At 31.7% G+C, this 19,133-nt stretch overlaps 1 protein-coding gene across 1 annotated transcript in view; it reads right to left on the bottom strand.

Annotated features, from left to right (window-relative positions):
* The window catches only part of LOC106786533 (lachesin-like), a 55,101-nt gene extending 40,259 nt beyond the window's left edge, over positions 1-14,842 (bottom strand). Inside the window, exon 1 of the mRNA XM_014748019.1 lies at positions 14,527-14,842. The gene's annotated coding sequence lies outside the window, so the exon portion shown is untranslated. The remainder of the gene's footprint in view (positions 1-14,526) is intronic.
* Positions 14,843-19,133: the final 4,291 nt, after the last annotated feature.

Below are 19,133 nucleotides of genomic sequence, written 5' to 3'. Positions count from 1 at the left end.
TACGTAGTATAATAATAATTATAGTAACAGTATCAGTAGTAACAGAAGTAAAACTGCTAAAAGTAGTAGTGTGTTTAATATACGTAAAATTGACGTGAAAATGAACGTTCGTATAATACGTATATGCATATATAAAAATGAGATGTATATATATCTGTAATACGTATTACGTATCCTATCTATTAAACGATTTTCGAATGGTGGAAATAAACGGTTAGCATCAGTACCATCAGAATCAGTATCAGTAGTAACAGTAACCAACCAACCAACCAACCAACCAGCCACCCAGTCTGGTGCCAACCATGCCATCGAAAGTCACGTGTCTCCCTATATCTATCTTTTCCTGTCTCATATTTTTCATATAAATGTCGTACACATTAAATCCACTCGATATGTGTGTATCAATATACGATACGTACATGTATCGATATATCGATATATCTATACGTATATGAGTACCAATACTATGACATATATTTTAGCTAGAAAATGAAACATTTCACCGCCTTCGGCCAGCACCAATGAGTATGACAGAAAGAAAAAAAGAAAGAAAGAAAGAAAGAAAGAAAGAGAGAGAGAGAGAGAGAGAGAGAGAGAGAGAGAGAGAGAGAGAAAGAAAAGTGTGAAATTAAAAGTGTTTGATAAAAACAGGAAGAGTTGCGANGAGAGAGAGAGAGAGAGAGAGAGAGAGAGAGAGAGAGAGAGAGAGAAAGAAAAGTGTGAAATTAAAAGTGTTTGATAAAAACAGGAAGAGTTGCGATCGAGGAGGAATAATCGATTATGTGAATAAAGAAATACTGTATCTATATATGTATTATATATATGTCTGCCTGCGTATATACGGAGTGTCCGTGATATTTCTGGTCAAACGGTGTCAACATATTCTATGCATGAAAATAAGAGAAGAAAAATGTTTGAATAAATATAATAAGTTATTTATAGGATTTATTTGAAATTTATGGGACCGAATGTAAATCGGTTATTTTATTTCTTGTACAAAGTGACGATTCGGCAATACGAATGAGGAACTCTGATGATACCCGTTGTAGGAATGAAAACGAATCTGTTTCGCGTAATTGCGAATGCACATTCAAAAAACATCGAACGATGTTTGTACTCTATCTTTTGACAGGAAATTTGCGTTTTATGATCCTTTTAACTGGAATCCAAGTATTTCTGTCGGACAAATCACATGTTTAACGAATGTTTTTTCGCTTATTCATGGTTAGAAAATATGTTTCAGCAATTTGATCGATAGCATATAACAAAAATCGATATCGATGGGTATTCGTTAAATTGTTTCAGAAATAATAAACTTTATAAATAAGCGTAAGAGAAAAGGTTGAACATAATCGATTGGAAATTTTTAGGACAGAATCTCGTATTGCTGAGAAAAAATGTAGGTAAACGTTTATAATTTAAATGAAAAAATTCAAGCTCTTTTGTGAAGGGTTTTCTTTTTTAGTGATTTTTATTTTCGTGCATATGGAATAATATATTAAATTCGTTATATATGAAAAATCTTAAACGATACCCTGTATATATATATATATCGTAGAACTTGTCGAACGAACAAGAATAATGCGAGAACGTTAAAGGATTGATACGACGATGAAATATAACTCAGTCTTTGGTAAACTTTAAATTTAGTCTTGGTTCCTTTAGTCAGCTTAATATGAGAGGATTAAATAAGAAGGTACGCGATACTTTAGCTCGCCGATGTTAAATTCCTCTTAATCGTCTATGAAAAGACTATGTTGCGAGAAAGGAAAAGTTATTGTATCCTTAAAGTACCTTTAAATTCATCCTCATAATCGTCACCATTCATTGATCCGACACATACATTTCAATTACCTTCAATTATTTTTCAATATATTTAAATATACAAAAATATATATTCTAATTGAATTTAAAAAAAAAAAAAAAAAAAGAAAGAAAAAAAATATAACATAAATTTGATATATCGTACGACATCGAGGTAAGAAAAAAAAAACATGTTTCAATTATTATAAAAAATCAACAGCTTCTTCGAAATTTTGTTTTATACTTAATATAATTTATCTTAAATAATATTTAAGAATGAATGAAGTATTAATTTGAAGAAGAATAAATCTGCCAATAATTATATACATTAAATATATCGAAGAATACTTTTCTTGACATCATTATTATTTTTGTTATTATTATTATAATACAATTAATTGCAACTTTTTACTTTTTAAGTAAAATTTTTGTTTCCTTATAATTTTTGAAATGGGATAGACAAAAGATAATTATTCTCTTTGTTGCTCATTGCGGTACGGCATAACGTGTTAACCCTTTTATCCTTTAAATGATCGGTATTACGTCGCGAGTGAAGGTAAAAGGGAAAGAACGCCGAGGTTTATATTCAAGAAGCATCTTTAATCTCAAAAATGAGAAGGGTTTTATTAAAGCTTATCTCGTTTTCTTCGGCCATGTGAGATTCTCTCTCTTTCTCTCTACTTTCTCTCTACTTTCTACTGGGATGGTCAAAAACTTATCTCTAAAGTAAAATGCATTTTCTTTTTTATACCTATTTTCTTTCTTTTTACTCTCTCTCTCTCTCTCTCTCTCTCTTTTATTATTTTTCATTTTTTTCCTATTTTGTTTTTATCACGAAACGATGACAAGCGAAATTCAGAATTTAGCATATCATTATTTTCGTATACACACGCGTACCTACTCTTTTGCAAAAATGATAATTAATAATATATTGAACGCGGTGTAATAAAAAATGAAATAAAAGAAAATTAAATTAAAAAATATTTTTTAAAAAGTAATAGAAATACTTGACGTTGATCATTCGTTCGTGATAAAGGAAAATCTCATTTTCATTAATGTCATTCACAATACTTTCTCCGTCTCTCTCTAATACTCTCTACATACAGTCTGAAACAAAAGTAAAAATGAACAGGAATTAAAATGACTTATTGTTAGATTACTTTTACATTGGAAACTCGATATACTAAAATAAGATTTTGATAATTTTTCATCGATAAGCATTTTTAGTACCTGTCCCGTTTATTTTCTACCCCGAGTGTATTATGTATGAGCAATATGTATTCTAAAAATTCTGAATTCTTTAAATAAGTTGTTATCGGTGAAATCGTTCATTTTATTATTCATTTATATGTAACAATAGAATTCCATTTAATTTTCATCCAATATTTCGATTCCATAAATCAATAAAAAGTGTCAAATGAAAAGAACGTAAAAAGAAGAAAGAAAATATAATTATCGATTAGTATTTAATCTTCTTTTCGATACATACGTGTTCACGCATACATATATGTAACTATTGAAAATATATATTAAATACCATCATTCCACTTTCGTTAATACCTACTACACCCTTTATTCGTAATCGTTACGATTACATTCACAATTTATTATTTTAAATTAGAAAAACAGAATATGAATAAAAATATAATTAAAAAAAGAAAGAGATAATTGATGATACTTTATTTCGATAATATATCGTGAATGTAATTGAAAATCATATATCCTTACGTTTATTAAATTTTTGCTAGAAAACTATTTAATCAGCATGTTCGAAATGATTTGGATCTGATATATTTTATCATATGAAAATTTTCCAATTCTTAATCATCATTTAGCAGGAATATTAAAACAAATGTATTTTAATTTAATCAATCCTTAATATTAATAGAATATTACATAGTATTAAAAATACCTAAACGTAATGATAAAATATATCTTAATAATTTCTTTCAATGAATTAACAATCATTTAAACTATTGTTGAACACTCTATAATGTATATTTTACTAATATTGAAAATGATTTAAATTAAAATACATACATATTCTTACCCAGTGTTATGATTTTGAATTACAAAATATATTTATCTAATAAAATATCAAATAGAAATTATTTTAAATACATTATAACGATAATTTTCGAGCAAAACTTAAATAAACGTAATAATGTATGATTTTAAGCGATACTCACTGTAGAAAATTATAAGAAGAAGGACAGAACAGTATCATCTGTATGTTGCATGTATTTTTTCTTTGATATCCAACGCACATTCCAACTCTTTAATGTACTAGAAAAATGTTTTCATGGGTGGAATTATTTGTTCACGAGGTTGTGGGAAGCTAGGCTAGCATTCATATCTCACGAAAATGTATGTAACGCGAGTATGATGGTAACACGGCGTTCCTGGTCTAATGAATAAATCCTCAAGTTTTTTAGACGCGAAGAACTTCTCGGCAAGGAGACGACGACAAAACCTTTCTCTCTCTCTCTCTCTCTCTCTCTCTCTCTCTCTCTCTCTCCCTCTCTCTCTCTCCCCTTCCGTTATTCCCTTTAGAAAGCTATCCAAATTATTATATCGTTCCCCCTCATATTATACGTCGACAAATTGAAACTTTTCACGCGAGAAAATACATTAGTGTGTTTCCTTTATCAAATATTTACAATAACGTGTCTTCGAATTCGACGCTCATCGAATCAAATTTAATGTTTCAATGCATTTTTTTGCCCGCGTGGATAAAAAAAATGATAATTACAAAAAAAGAAAAGTATAAAACAACAAATGTATTACTTAAAACAAATTGAATACTAAACCTCGGACGGGAGGATAAAAAAAAAAGAAAATGCATTTGAAAATTAGTTATTCGCGTCTTCTTACGGATTTTTCGTTCACGCAATACGATTGAATTTAACATAAGTCGGGGCAGTAATTACAAATATACGTGTCGAGATTATCGAAATATATAACGAGATTAAAGCGTATCAAAAATTTACGAATATTCGATCCGTAACGTATGTTAATGTTTGCTAATGAATTTTCCCAGTAAGACGAAAAGTAAAATAGCAGCAAAAAAAGAAAAAGAAAAAAAGAGGAAAATGCGGAGACGATATTAGAATCAGTTTTAACAAAAGCTTTTATCATATTTACGATTTTATCTTGGAATGAAGTAAATTAAAAATTTATGGCTATTGATTAATGAAGAAAACAACAAATAATAAAGTACACGTACGCGTTTACGTGTGTGCGCACGTACATGGGAATATTATCCAAAAAATTCGAAATATTCGTCGATTTATTTCGATTATCTCAAACGACGTAGTGAAAAAAGAAGAGAAAAAAAAGCATGTGTGTACGTGTGAGCGTGTATATGTGCGAGGAATAAAAAGATAGATGCGAAAAATAACGCATTTTCTTCTTCAAGCAAGAAAAATAACTCGAAAAGGTGTTGTTAGACGGTCGGGGAGCATGATCTTAAAAAAAATGTTCGAAGGTTCATGATCGACGACGATCTACCTCACATAATACTCGGAAGGATAAAAAGAGATAGTAAGCGAATACAATTTATTTCACATATAGGAAAATCTATTTGTCCATTATTTATTCGATACTATAACAACGTTCGAGATACTAAATCGAATTAAACATGAATTTACGACGATAGATCAAATCCCTTGACTACCTTAAAAGAACACCCTGAAAAATCTGCTTATGAATAATGCTTTTGACGTAAAAAAAAAAAAAAGAAAATAGAAAAGAAAAATAACAATTGAGATACGCGATAAGATTTTAACAATAACAAAAATCCTATTATCGTGCCACTTGTAGTTGTAACAATAATATTAAATAATAACGCTAGCTATAATTGCAACTGTTTATTGTTCGGCCTGTTCGGTTCTGATAAAAAATTTATTAACATCGAGCAGGATTTGCTACTCCTATACCACCCACATATGCACACATACACACACACACATACATACATATATACTACACGCGTATATAAAGTGCTACTAGAAACTTCATGATGACGACGACGATGATGATGATGATGATGATGATGAGTGACCGAGTAAGTGAGTGAATGAATGAATGAATGAATGAGTGAGTGATACGTGTGGGGGATCGTTTATTGCGTATTTCGTTTACAAATTTAAAATACTCATCGATGCTTTTTAATCAAATTCGTATACACGTTCGACGAGTGTGCATTAAACCTCCCCTTCCTCCCTTTCTTCCTCCAAAAAAGAAAATAAAAATAAAAAATGAAAAAGAAAAAAAATATACACAAACACATTTACCATTGTAATAGGTATATGTACGATATACGTGAAAAATATGATTTATTTTTACCAACTCCCACCTCTCACACCCATAAACATTATCAACGAATACGTGAGAGATACGAAATGAGGAGAAAGAGAAAAAAAAAATGAAATGAAATGAAAAAGAACCTCTAAAAAATAAAAATATATAATAGAAAAAATAGGGAAAGGAGAAGGGTACGAGAAAAATGGTAGGGAAAAAGGTGAATGAGATGGAAATAGCCGGAGAATTTTAATTTGAACCTACTACGAAGCTTAGAAACACACACGGGATAAAACATACGGATTAGCGATACTATACTCGTATACTCGTAGTGAAAAACCGCAAGGCAATCTAACTTCGTTCAATAGATGGGGGAAAAGGGTGTTGGTATAGAAGAGGACCACCATACACATTAAGAGAGAGAGAGAGAGAGAGAGAAAGGGGAAGAGAGAAACTGACTGACTGAAAAAGAAATTAACAGCTCATTAGAGTGTCGGAGAGTAGCGAATTGGAACAAAGTGAATGGAAAAAAACCAAAAGAAAAAAAAACAGTTTTGATAAACTACACGCGTTTTAATAATAAAACAACGTTTTCGTATTATTGACTAAACGATTCATATTCGTCATCGAGGACGTTGAAGAAATAAGATAAAAAGTTCATTTCATTTTGATATAAATACAAAAAGCAAACGGAATAAGAAGAAGAAGAAACGAAAAAAAGAAAAAAAAAATATTAATTTTTTTCAACGCCAACAACAAAACACGATATGGGGTTTTTATCTTCAAATTATCACCGACGTTAAGTAAATATTATTATTTTTTTGATAATCCGCGATCTTGAATCACAAGAATTTGTGATCATTTTTAAAAAAGTGATCTATCACAAGATACGAAACCGAAGGGCGGGATGACATTTAAAGTATTTTCTAAGGAGGTATGAGTAAAAGATTAAGTGGGTAAAATATTCATATAAATATTGATTTTTCCCTTCGAAGCTAGGATTGATTTCATTTTATCAAAATTCGAATTACTTCAAATCGAATAATATTATCTATTTATGATGATGATAAATTTAAATAATAATATTACTATTTCTTTTTTTTTTTTTATATCTATATATATAATTAAGGGTTTATCTTAAATATTATATATTCTAATTACCGATTTATCTGATCGTCTCAAAATATATATCAAGTACATAATTATATATTTATATTTAAATGTGTAGAATTTTGTTTATTTGTTAACTAAAAATCTACCTGTGGCCCATGATAAATGTAACGAATTATCTTCGATTTCTTGGAATATCGATTCTTGATAAACCCGTATCCGTTCTCCGTGTTTCTCGGCTTTCCATCACTACTTACTGTTTTATTTTTATCCCAAATGTACTTTTATCGAATTAAGTTTGAGTAAAGTAAAATATAAAGGGGTACGGTTTTATCTCAATGACAATCAATGAGAATTACATTTATCTAAGCTAAATTATCCTAACCCAATTTTTATACTTTACTTCTATATGTATTTTGTTTTTCCTGCCTTAATTAAAAAAAAAAAATAAAAGAAACAAAAAAAAGAAAATAAAACAATTAAATAGACTATCATCGAAAATCATAAATAAATTGACGTTCCAAATATTTTCATCGATTTGATTGAACACTTTAAAACATTCTAAATACATACAAATGTGCAAATAACACATGCATAAATATGCGCACGTGTGTACACACGCGCATTAAATACGCGTAGTACCTTTACGCATATACTGCACACATACCCCCATTGTTAATAATGATGAAAAATAAATGTTACATAAAACGTAGTAATAATATATACGACTAAGTATTCCCTTTTAAACTACATCGTTAAATCGTCGTAATACGATAACGTATTTTCTGCCGAGAAAATACGTGCATACCACTAATACATATCTGTACAAATATATATGCGTGTGTCCGTTCATTCTCTTTGACGTGGATTTAAAAAAAAAAAAGAAAAAGCTTTTCAACATTTCGGATAAGCTGCGATTTGATTTATCCATTTTTAGCTTTTGCGGATAAAAAGCATTTAGAATAATTGATAAACTCTTCGGTATTACGCATGTTGAAATTCCGAAGACACTTCGCGGAATGTACAATCATTTTTTGCTTGAAGAAAGAAAGAAGAGAGAGAAAAAAACAAATAGTAAAAAATTCTTTCAACCGAGAATACATTTTAATCGTAACGATAATAAAAATTTTCGTCTTACATTCGTTCTTATTGCAAAAGAAGAAAAAGAATAAAATAAATCTCCACGTATGTATATAAAATTCACAATATATGGTGATATAAAAATACACAGATACACTTATAGATATTTACATGTACTTTATAAATGCTGATACACGTACTACGTACGCGCGTCGTTCGACGTTTCAAAAAATTCACTGTCGACCGAGAAGTAGGTAGACGTTTCTTATATTAAAGTACGCTAAAGAAGATCGTATAATGCTACGGAAAAGTTATCCGAGGAAAATAAGGGAAAGGGAGGAGGAGAAGAAGAGGAAAATGGGTATAAAGGAAGAAGGGAGGAAGGGTGGTAGGAAAGAGTACTGAGAGATGATCGACACTAGGAAATATAACTTATGATATATACATAAAGTTCGACTCTCTTTTTAAAACGGTCGATCAAATTCGTTGACTATGCGACATGAGTCAACACAAGAATAGGCAAACGAATATTATAACGCCCTATGAGAAAAATCTCCATAAGAAGAAAAAAGCAAAACTCATGGCGTGTCATTATACAAAATTTAAAAAGGGAAGATAGTAAAAAAAATAAAAAATAGAAAAAAAGGAGGAGTAACTTTTGAATAATTCTTTATCTCGAGAGGAGTTATCCTTGAAAGATATCCTTAATCCATATCACCGTTCAACGTGACAAATACGAAACGCCCGATTTAAGTACCGAAGTAGTGCATTCCCTTAATGTGCATTCTCAGCGCATTTCTACGTCTCGGGAAGGAGAAACATAGAAGGATTACATCGTTCTTACGGAACGCACGCCGCGTCCTTCCTTTTACCTAACGTTAACGTGTTAGTGTGTCTAAATCTCTCAACGAATTGTTACATATACATATATATACATATTTATACAGAGCTTCGAAAATTTTTCCTACCAAACGGTGACAGTTTATTCTATGAACGAAAAATATAAACTGAAAAATATAAAAACAATGTAACTTACAATTAGACATTGTATTTTAAAATCAATTAACAAGTTTAGAAATTTATCGTAGAAAGAAATGTTTTCTCTTTCTCTGTCTGTTTGTTTGTTTGTCTTTTGAAATTTAATTGTTTACATTTCCTTTTAGCCGATAGTCGCTCATGCAAAAAGTAGTAAATTAAAGAATAAATTTAATACGCATTTGGGACAACAAAAATACACGTGAGTGCAGTATTTAAAAATACTTTTCAAATTAACGGATATTTCATTTAAAAAATAATCTCATTCTTCCTCTCCCCATCATAACATAATTTTATATTTTTGTTATTGAAACAAAGAATAGCTCGTTGAAGGAGGAGAGAAGAGGGGATAATGCATAACTGAAAATATATTCATACAACGTTCGAACGACAAAAGATATAAATACAATAGAAATGATTTTATAAATCAATGATCAATATAATAAACGTATAGAAAATCACACGATCATCTAATCTTCTATATACATATATATATATATATTTTTTTTTCTCCCCAAGTATCCTATTTTATAATATAATTTTTTGGATGTTTTTTGGTTTTCTTTCTTAAAGCCGATGATCATTGAAGGAAGAAAAGTGGTAAATTAAGATACGCGAAACAGCAGCAGCAGCAGCAGCAGCAGCATACAGAGGAAAGAGGAGAAAGGAGGAAGTTTACCACCCCTTTCCCCCTTCACCTCCCCCTCTCCGTAAGTAGAGGTAGGACGCGTGTCTATGACGTATGAAATATATAGGAATAGTAGTTGTATAGTAGTAGTAGTAGTAAGTATACGCGCATGAGCCAGCCGCGTGCAGAGCATTTAATTATTGTCTGTCAGATGGGAAAAGGATAAAGACGTCCCAGCAGCAGCAGCAGTGCACCACCAAACTGAGGGGGTATTATAAAATCTACTCTCTGAACGAATGAACGAACGAACGTACAAAATTGAAGAGCCCAATTTATCGAATAAGAACTTATTGTTTTTTTTTTTTTTTTCTTTTTTTTTGTTCTACCTAAGACTTGGTTCAATATCTTTATCGTTCATCGAAGAGAATCAAACGATGAGAGACACTCGTTTTCTCTCCGAGCAAAGATTTCCCCTTTTTTTCTTCTTTTATTTTGTTTTCCCAACTCATATTACTCCCTTTTTCTTTCCTCTACTTTTTATTCTTTTGTTTTTTCTTTTTTTTCAAACCATATTCTTCTTCTTATTATTATTATTCGTCTATTTTTATTTATCAATATCGAATTGAGCAATATAACAAGGAGAGAGAAAGGGAGGGTACGGGTTTAATAGAAAAATTCTAATTTTGTTTGTGTAAGGAACATTAAATTACGTGTAAAATCGTAAATTTTGATCTAACTGTCGATATAAATTATATAAGGAAATTTTATATATGAATTTATTCATAGATTGGATACGGATAAATGAAAAGACAAATTGGAAGGACAGTGGATATACATTTCCTCTTAATATATAATAATATAATAATAAATGAAATAAAATAATTCGAACAATGACAAGATATTTTTAATCTCGTTTATCGATCCCCTTAGAATCGTTCCATTATTATTTTTAACATTATTTCTTTCCTTTCCCTTTATTTTTCTACTTCGCATCGTTAATATCGTTTCCGTCGTTGTATCCGTTCTCGAGATATATTTTATTTTTTTAATACACATATTATAATAATAATAAAATAAAAATACACGCACAAAAACATATTGAAAAACACAAAGAAAGAGAGAGAGAGAGAATGAACGAATGGGAGGAAGTTTAAAAAAAGAAAAAGGAATAAAAAAAGATTGGTCGTCGCGGTAAAAATAAAATGAAACAAAAACAAAAATAAAAACAAAAAAAAAATAAAAATAAAAGAAAAAGGAAAACAGAGAAATAAAGAGTAAAAAGAGTGTTTTTTATACTAACAAATATTTTATTTACTTTTTATTTATGCTCCCGTTGCGTATCAGGTTGGCGGGTAGGAGTCGTGGTGCGGGAGGAGTAGAAGGAGGAGGGAAAGAGAGGGGGACAGAGGTTTTTGAAGCAATGTGCATCCACAGTATGCAACAACGTTCGCGCGGTGCGCGACGTTTAAAATTATGGCTTAACAATGAGCACGCATTACAAAGGAGAAACCGGCGCCAGGAAAGCGGGTTAATTCTATTTTTATATGTCGTCTCGCTCGCGCCTGTGAACACCGACCCGTTTCCAACACCCCCACCGAGCCCCATTCTCTGGCTCGGTCCTACCATAATGCATAATGTTATAGAAAATACACAAATGCAATAACGTCGAATCGTACGGATTATAATGACGTTTCGTAAGAATATTCAAGATACAACTATTCCCATTACTACTACTACTATTAATAGTATATAATAATAATAATGATAATACTTAATAGTATTAATAATACTATCGTGGTTTTACGTTATGTCCAGTTTAAGCAAGTTGTTCAATCTCTCTCTCTCGAGAGAGACTGTAATATTGTTATGAAGATATATTAATAAACAAAGAAAAACAAAGAGAAAAAAAAGTGAATGGTAAAAGAAAAAAAAAGAAATAAAAACCGAGCAACTTGTTGTAACGTTAATATGGTGTGAAATATAAAATAGCCAGGTTGTATGGGCGTGTATACGATATGATATCCAGCACGCTGTGATATTGCATTGTTTTTTTGTTTCTCTCATTCTCATTCTCATTCTCTTTCTCTTTCTCTTTTTCTTTTTATTTGTGTATCACTCTATATATATATCTTTTTTCTTTTTATTCGAACTAATAACCAAATTTATGAACTATCACTGGCGGTCCGTTGTCTTTGACCATTTCGTTCGAAATGAATGAATGAATGAATGAAAAAAGATACTCTCGTATACAGGTAGAAAAAAAGAGAGACGTATAGGATACATTTTACATGTAATATTTCCCTTCTATACACGTAGAGATTTGATTCGGAGGATTCAGTAATTTCGTTTCTTTCTTTCTTTTTTTTTGTTCTTTTTTCCATTTTTATCGATACCAATTGGGGAATGGTCATATATTTATCAAATTATCTTTCATTTAAAGTGCTCCAACTTTACAATTAATCAAAAACTGATAATATTTTTCCTTTGCGTTCACGCGTGTACGCGAAACAGACTGTGGTACGTACCTCTCTTCCCCAACCCTTAAAAAAGAAAAAAAAAAGAAGAAGAATGGATTATACAATAAAACACGAAATGGGAAATCTTGAAAATTTCGAAACTATTTTCTTTCGACGATTCAAACTTAAACGTAAGACCACCCTTATCTTATTTTTTCGAAACTTTAATATCGTCCTGCGCCTGATGAAAAGCGCAATAGATATCTTGTTAAAAAAAAAAAAAAAAAAAAAAAGAAAAAAGATCGGAAAACGAGAGAAAGCAAGAGAAAGGGAGAGAGAGAGAGAGAAAGAGAGAAGTAAAAAAAAAAGAGGAAAAAACGATGTTACTTCGCCCCTTGAATCTTACAAGTAGTCGAGAAAGAGAGAAAGAGAAAGAAACAAACAGAGAGAAAGGGGGAGGGGAGCATACTCTTCCGTAATTATACGCGTTGCATCTATCGTTTCTCGATTTGAAAAAAACTTTTCAAAGTTGTTTTCCCTTTCTCTTTCTCTCTCTCTTTCTCTCTCTCTCTCTCTCTCTCTCTCTCTCTCTCTCTCTCTCTCTCAATCCTCCCGATTATTAATTCTATCCCCATCAATTATGCTGCCTCTCCTTGACGAAAAAGAGAGAACTTTTATTCCTGGCAACACAAAAACGAAATTTAATATTCTTAGGAATATTATGCGCGCTTCGCTTGTATGTACGACGTACCAAACCCCCTACCCATCCCTTTACTACCACCTTACTTCCAACCCCAGTCACCCCCATTAAACCCCCTTCCCCCTCGGTTAACGTATAATATCATATATCTTTTTCTTGTATTATTCTTCTTCTTCTTTTATTTTTTTAGTTTTATTTTTATTATTTTTTTTAAATCTTTCCTCTTCCTTCCTTTTTTACTTTTTTTTTTTTTTTTTTTCAACTTCCTTTATTTCTTATCTTGTTACAACGCGCGCTCGTGTGTGCGCGCGCGCGCGCGTGTGTGTGTGTTTTATTTTATCCTTGTTTCTTTTCATGGCTACTTGAAAAACTAATATGTACATCGATATCGACGATAAAGTTAGTTTCTCGTCTCGCATATTTTTAATGATACACAATTGCAAATGTCTACCACTTTTTCTACTTTTCCTCCTCCTCCACCTCTTTTCACTTCTCAAAAGAAAAAAAAGTAGAAAAGTAAGAGTAAAAAAAAATTTTCATTAACGATATATACTCATGTATCTGTTGTAACAGGAAGAATGAGGAGAGAGATAGAAAGAAAGAGAGAGAGAGAGAGAGAGAGAGAGAGAGAGAAAGTAAAAATAAAAAGATGAAGAAGAAATATCTAACTGTACTGCTCTTACTCAAAGATAAGTCTGATTTTCTGTATAATAAAACGCACGATATAATCCTGAAAAGTATAAAGCATTGGCATTCTTCCTTCTCCCATGCTATTCACGATCGCATAGAAAATGCAAAGTACGAATTTCTCTCTCTCTCTCTCTATCTGCCTCACTCTTGATCTCCCTCTCAATTTTTCTCTGGAATTGTAAAAATTCTCTTGCCCGTTCTTCTCCCTTCTTTTTCTATCCAACCCCTTTACAACCCCCCATCCATTCGCCCATCATAACGATCGTAATTATAATTTTTCATAACGCAAGGGATACCAACAGGGAGAGAGAGAGAGAGAGAGAAAGAAAGAAAAAGACAAGGAAGAAAAATAAAACATAAAAAATTAAAAGAAAAAGAGAAGGAACAAAAAGAAAAATGAAAACAAGAAAAACATAAAAAAAAAAGAAAAGAGAAAGAGAAAGAGAAGGAAGAAATTTCTAGCGTAAAATTCGAAATAACGAGGAGGGTAAAATTCAACGAGAGAAATGTCAACGCTCGCGAGAGGAAGGGGGGGGAGAGAGAGAGAGAGAGAGAGAGAGAGAGAGAATAAAAATCGAAATAATTAAAATAAACTAAACAAATGAGCAGACAAAGGTAAAGGTAAAGGTAAAAAAAAAAAAAGCAAAGCGAAGCAAAGGAAAGCAAGGAAAAAAGAAAAGATAAAAAATAAAAAGTAAGAAAATGAATGATTGGAAACAAACCTCGTATATTTTCCCACGTAAATAATTTGAACATCTCCTTGATTGGCCTTTCTTGTGAAACAACGACGTTTCTTCGTGACGATAACAAAAAGAAGAATAAGAATAAAAAAATAAAAATAAGAATAAGAATAAGAATAAGAAGATAAAATAAGAACAATAACGACGATTACTATTGACGAGTATTATTTATCACATTAATCAAATTGGCGAAGGTAAAAATGTATTGTTGCTCATGGTAAACGAACACACGTGATTGGAGGAATGCGGCACGCGTACCGAACGTGACCGTACAGACTGAGAGATGCCGGTAAACTGATCGGGATCCTGATGGTCCTCTCTCCTACTACTCTACTCCTCCTCCTCCTCCTCCTCTTCTTCTACATCCACCACCTCCAGCTCCACCTCCGCCTCCTGTGCTCCTCCTGTTCCTACTCTTCCAACAGAACTCCCTATCCTCCTCCTTCTTCTTTCGTATCCTCGTCCTCCTCCTATTCCTTTTCCTCTTTCTTTCCCCCATTCCTTTTTCACCCTTTTCCCGTACCTCCTCCTCCTCCTCCTCCTCCTCCTCATCCTCCTACTCTCTTCCATGGAGAAAACTGCACAGGACGAGACGCGCACGCTCGTCGAAACAGACTGAACGGAGAAAGATGGATAGAAAGAAAGAAAGGAAGAAAGAAAGATAGATAGATAGATAGATAGATAGATAGGGGAGATAGAGAAAGAAAGAATTAGAAAGCAAATCGAAAAGAGAGGCGGGAGAGAAGCAAAAGAACCTAGGGAGAGGAAGAAAGAAGAAATCTACGAACGAACGAACGAGAAAAAGAAAGAAAGAGAGAGAGATATGAAAAAAATCAAGAGAAAGAGAGAAAGAAGAAGAGATCAGGCCTGATTTAATCGCAAAGGCGGCAGGACACCACCAGGACGCGAGATGCTGTCATTGCTGTTACTGCTGCTTCTGATTCTGCTTCTACTCGTGCTACTGCTGCTGCTTCCTCAAAGGATAAAAAGCTCCGGTAATTTGCACCGGTGTAAGAGCAAGGACAAACGAAGAAAGCAATCTATGTAGGTATAGCTACTACTACTACTACTACTAATAGGATTACTATTACTATTATTTACAACCACTACTATCACAACCGGATATGCGTAATATTAGCGAAGAATTATTTCCTTATAATATATATCTCGACGATTCCATCAACAGTCCGAGATCATCCACCAAAAGACGATCTTTTCATAACTAATCTCTCTCGCGATCTCTTAAGATATTTATTTACCGAACGTACTGAATTAAATATATTCTTTCATGAATTATCATCCCCCTTTTATCATCCTTTCATTTCTTTTCTTTTATTTTCTACTTCTTCTTCTTCTTCTTCTTTTTCTTCTTTTTACGACCTTCGGGAATCGTGAATTTCGTTAATTAAGCCATCATCATCATCAAGGAAAATCTTTACCCTTTAACGAAAGCGTTCTCTCGTTACAGATATTTATGCGGGTTTTCGCGAACTTTGCAAGAACAAAGCAACCAGAGTTACCTCTTGAAAAAAAAGAGAAAGAGAGAGAGAGAGAGAGAGAGAGAGAGAGAGTTCTCTTTTCGATACATATACACATACACATACAAAGTCTACCCTTAATAAATATCATTTCTCCTTAAAGCTTGGACATCGAACCACACCGCATCAAAGACTTCATTTAGTTCTATTAATCATAGGTATACCACCTACAAGAGAAACGAGAAAACCTTATACGTCAACATACTCCTCTTTACCTATCCTATCAAATTCAAAATACTATTAAAGCAGTCAATTTCTATTAAGAAACAAAAAAAAAAACCTAATTTACTTAATCCTTAGACCAGTTGCGAAATTGTTCTCAAATCTTGATATTCTAAGACCGCAAACTTTGACACAACTCAATTGGAATTCGAATTATTTTCATGCGCACAATTCTTCATCCATACCCGTACATTAAATGTTTTTTTTTTTTCCCATTATTTCAATACAAACTAATTAATCCATTCCATGATCAATTCGCCCATGATGAACTACTGACAATAATTCATTTTCTACTGGATTGTCAATGAAAGAAACAAAAACATTATATTGATTGAAGTTATTCAAAACTATGAACAACAGAAAAAAACAAATAGATAGAGAGAGAGAGAGAGATAGAGAGAGAGAGAAAGAGAAAGAGAGAGAAATAGAGAGAGAGAGAGAGAGAGAGAGAGAGAGAGAGGAAGAAAATCCAAGAATAATTTCACGTATTCAGGGAAAATCTTGATATCAACGTAAAATACTACGGTTCGTTGGTAACCTTGTACGTGTCGAACATAATAAGGCTAATACAAGAATGGCTAGTACTCTCTACGCTCTAACAACCGCTGCGTCTGGCGCAGAACAAAATATATGTGTATGTTCATGCACACCATGAGATATATTTCATTTTCAGAATACCCCCTAGCCACAGAAACACACAGAGCCTGATCATCCTTCGACGAGCATAGGATGACAATACGTTAGAGACGATGTAAGGATTCATATATATATATATATATATATGATTATGTAATACATATATATAGAATATATATATATATTAGTTTGCTCGGAAAGTAATTTCGTTTTTCGCACAGATATTTTTTCTTTAGTCATTTTTATCGATACCCAGCCTTATTCAAAACTTTAAAATCATTTCACATTCTACCAACAGACATTTAAGACGTGATTTAAAACTTTCCTTACTTTTCGATCCTACAAATAGCATATTTTTTTGCCATCGCATCAAAAATGAAAAAATCAAAGTCAGCATTTTTCTCAGATTTTACGTTTTCCTTTTTTTTTTTTTTTTTTTTTTTTTTTTTTTTTTTATTATCGTAAGGATAATAATGCGGTACAATGGAGAATAAAAATTATTTAACATTTATGGAGAGAGGATATTTTAAAAAAAAAAACGACAATGTCTAAATTAGTTTTCGAAATTTCATTATGCTAATTTCGATTTGAAAGATGCATCACGTTTCAGACATTTCAAGTTGAAATAGATGAAGGTAAAATAAGTATGACAATTGTCGTATAACAAAGCGAGTAATAAAAGAAGTTGAATTTATCTAATTTGATTATTTACGATTATTTCAAACGCCTTGAATTATAAATATTACTAAAATATCATTGAAAAAAGGAAATTACTTTCCGAGCGACCTATATATATATACTATTTAGGTATATGAATTTGTCGTTGAAAACTACAAGTTCTGTTTCATTCATTTTCTCCTATATATATATATAGAGAGAGAGAGGAAACTGATATATATATCAGTTCACGTTGCACAGTGAGAAAACTAGAAATCAAATTCATTACAATTAGATGCTATTTAGTAGCTCTCAAACCCAATGGGAGTTCATTTAAACTCGTTACTGGATCCGTCAATTTCAATCTGTATGCGAGTGACTAAGTAAATGTTCGCTCAAAATATTTGCCAACTAGATAGATAGATAAAGAGAGATACATATATATATATATATGTATGCACAGAGAAAGAGAGAGAGAAAGAGACAGAAAGACCAAATATATTTCTATATATAACAAATACACGTATACACACACGTACGCGTGTATACAAAAAAAAAGTACACGGAAACGTGAGAATTAAGGAACCAGAAAAATTCTTTTTCTACTACTTTATGGTTTCCAAAAAAATATAAAAAGAACTCGATGTGTCCTGCATTCTTTTCTTCTTTTTTTTTGTATTTTTTAAATACGCTCTCGATAAAACGAACGATAAAACAAAATAAAGTACAAAAGGAAGGAAAAAGAAAAAAAAATCATTAAAACGTCATGACTTGTTCTATCTATCTCTCTTTCTCCCTTTCTCTTTTTATCTTCCCTTCCTTTTTTTTTACTTTTTTACCTTTTTTCGAAGTTGTAGCACGATCACGTCAGTGTTGAGCACTTCCGGACCAATCACAGCACCTTTGTACGATTTATAGTGCTTTCGCGCCAGGTGTAACGACTCGATGCTTTCCCTCAGCACTTAGGTGTCCTAGTGACTTAGGTGCTTTCTCCCAGCAACCCTACTAGGAATGCTAGAGCCCCTTGAAGACGAAGTGCGGTGAGATGACCGGTTGACCTTCGGGAACCCTTTCCAAAATAAACTGAAAAATGAAATGGAAAAGAAACGTAACGGGAAAATATTAATAAATATGTTTATTAATATGTGTATTAAACGTAGAATTTTTGTTAATCAAAATTGATGTCAATATTAATATAAGAAAAAAATTAACACGCATATATAATACATGCATGTCTAGGATTTAAATAAATCAATGAAATTGATAATAATTAATAATTCGTTAATGATATTCTAATTTTTGTTCGTCATTTTTGAGTAAAGAAAAAAACAATGTATAAATATATAAAAGAAAATTGTATTTGAAAAGAGTAAAGAGTAAAGTAAAATTAATGAAAAATTATAAAGACAATATTTATATATATTAAATGTCCTAATTTCTTGTCACAGTGTTAGAGTGCTATAGAGACTCTAGAAATAACTAGTTATCGGATGTTATCAGCACATAGTGATTGATCGAGAAGGTCTAGGCTTTTAT

Source organism: Polistes canadensis, unplaced genomic scaffold (assembly GCF_001313835.1).
Source record: "Polistes canadensis isolate GaletaPanama2010 unplaced genomic scaffold, ASM131383v1 scaffold_75, whole genome shotgun sequence".
Classification (NCBI taxonomy): Eukaryota; Metazoa; Arthropoda; class Insecta; order Hymenoptera; family Vespidae; genus Polistes; species Polistes canadensis.
Note: the sequence above shows the minus strand (reverse complement) of the source record. Positions and strands in the feature narration are given on the sequence as shown.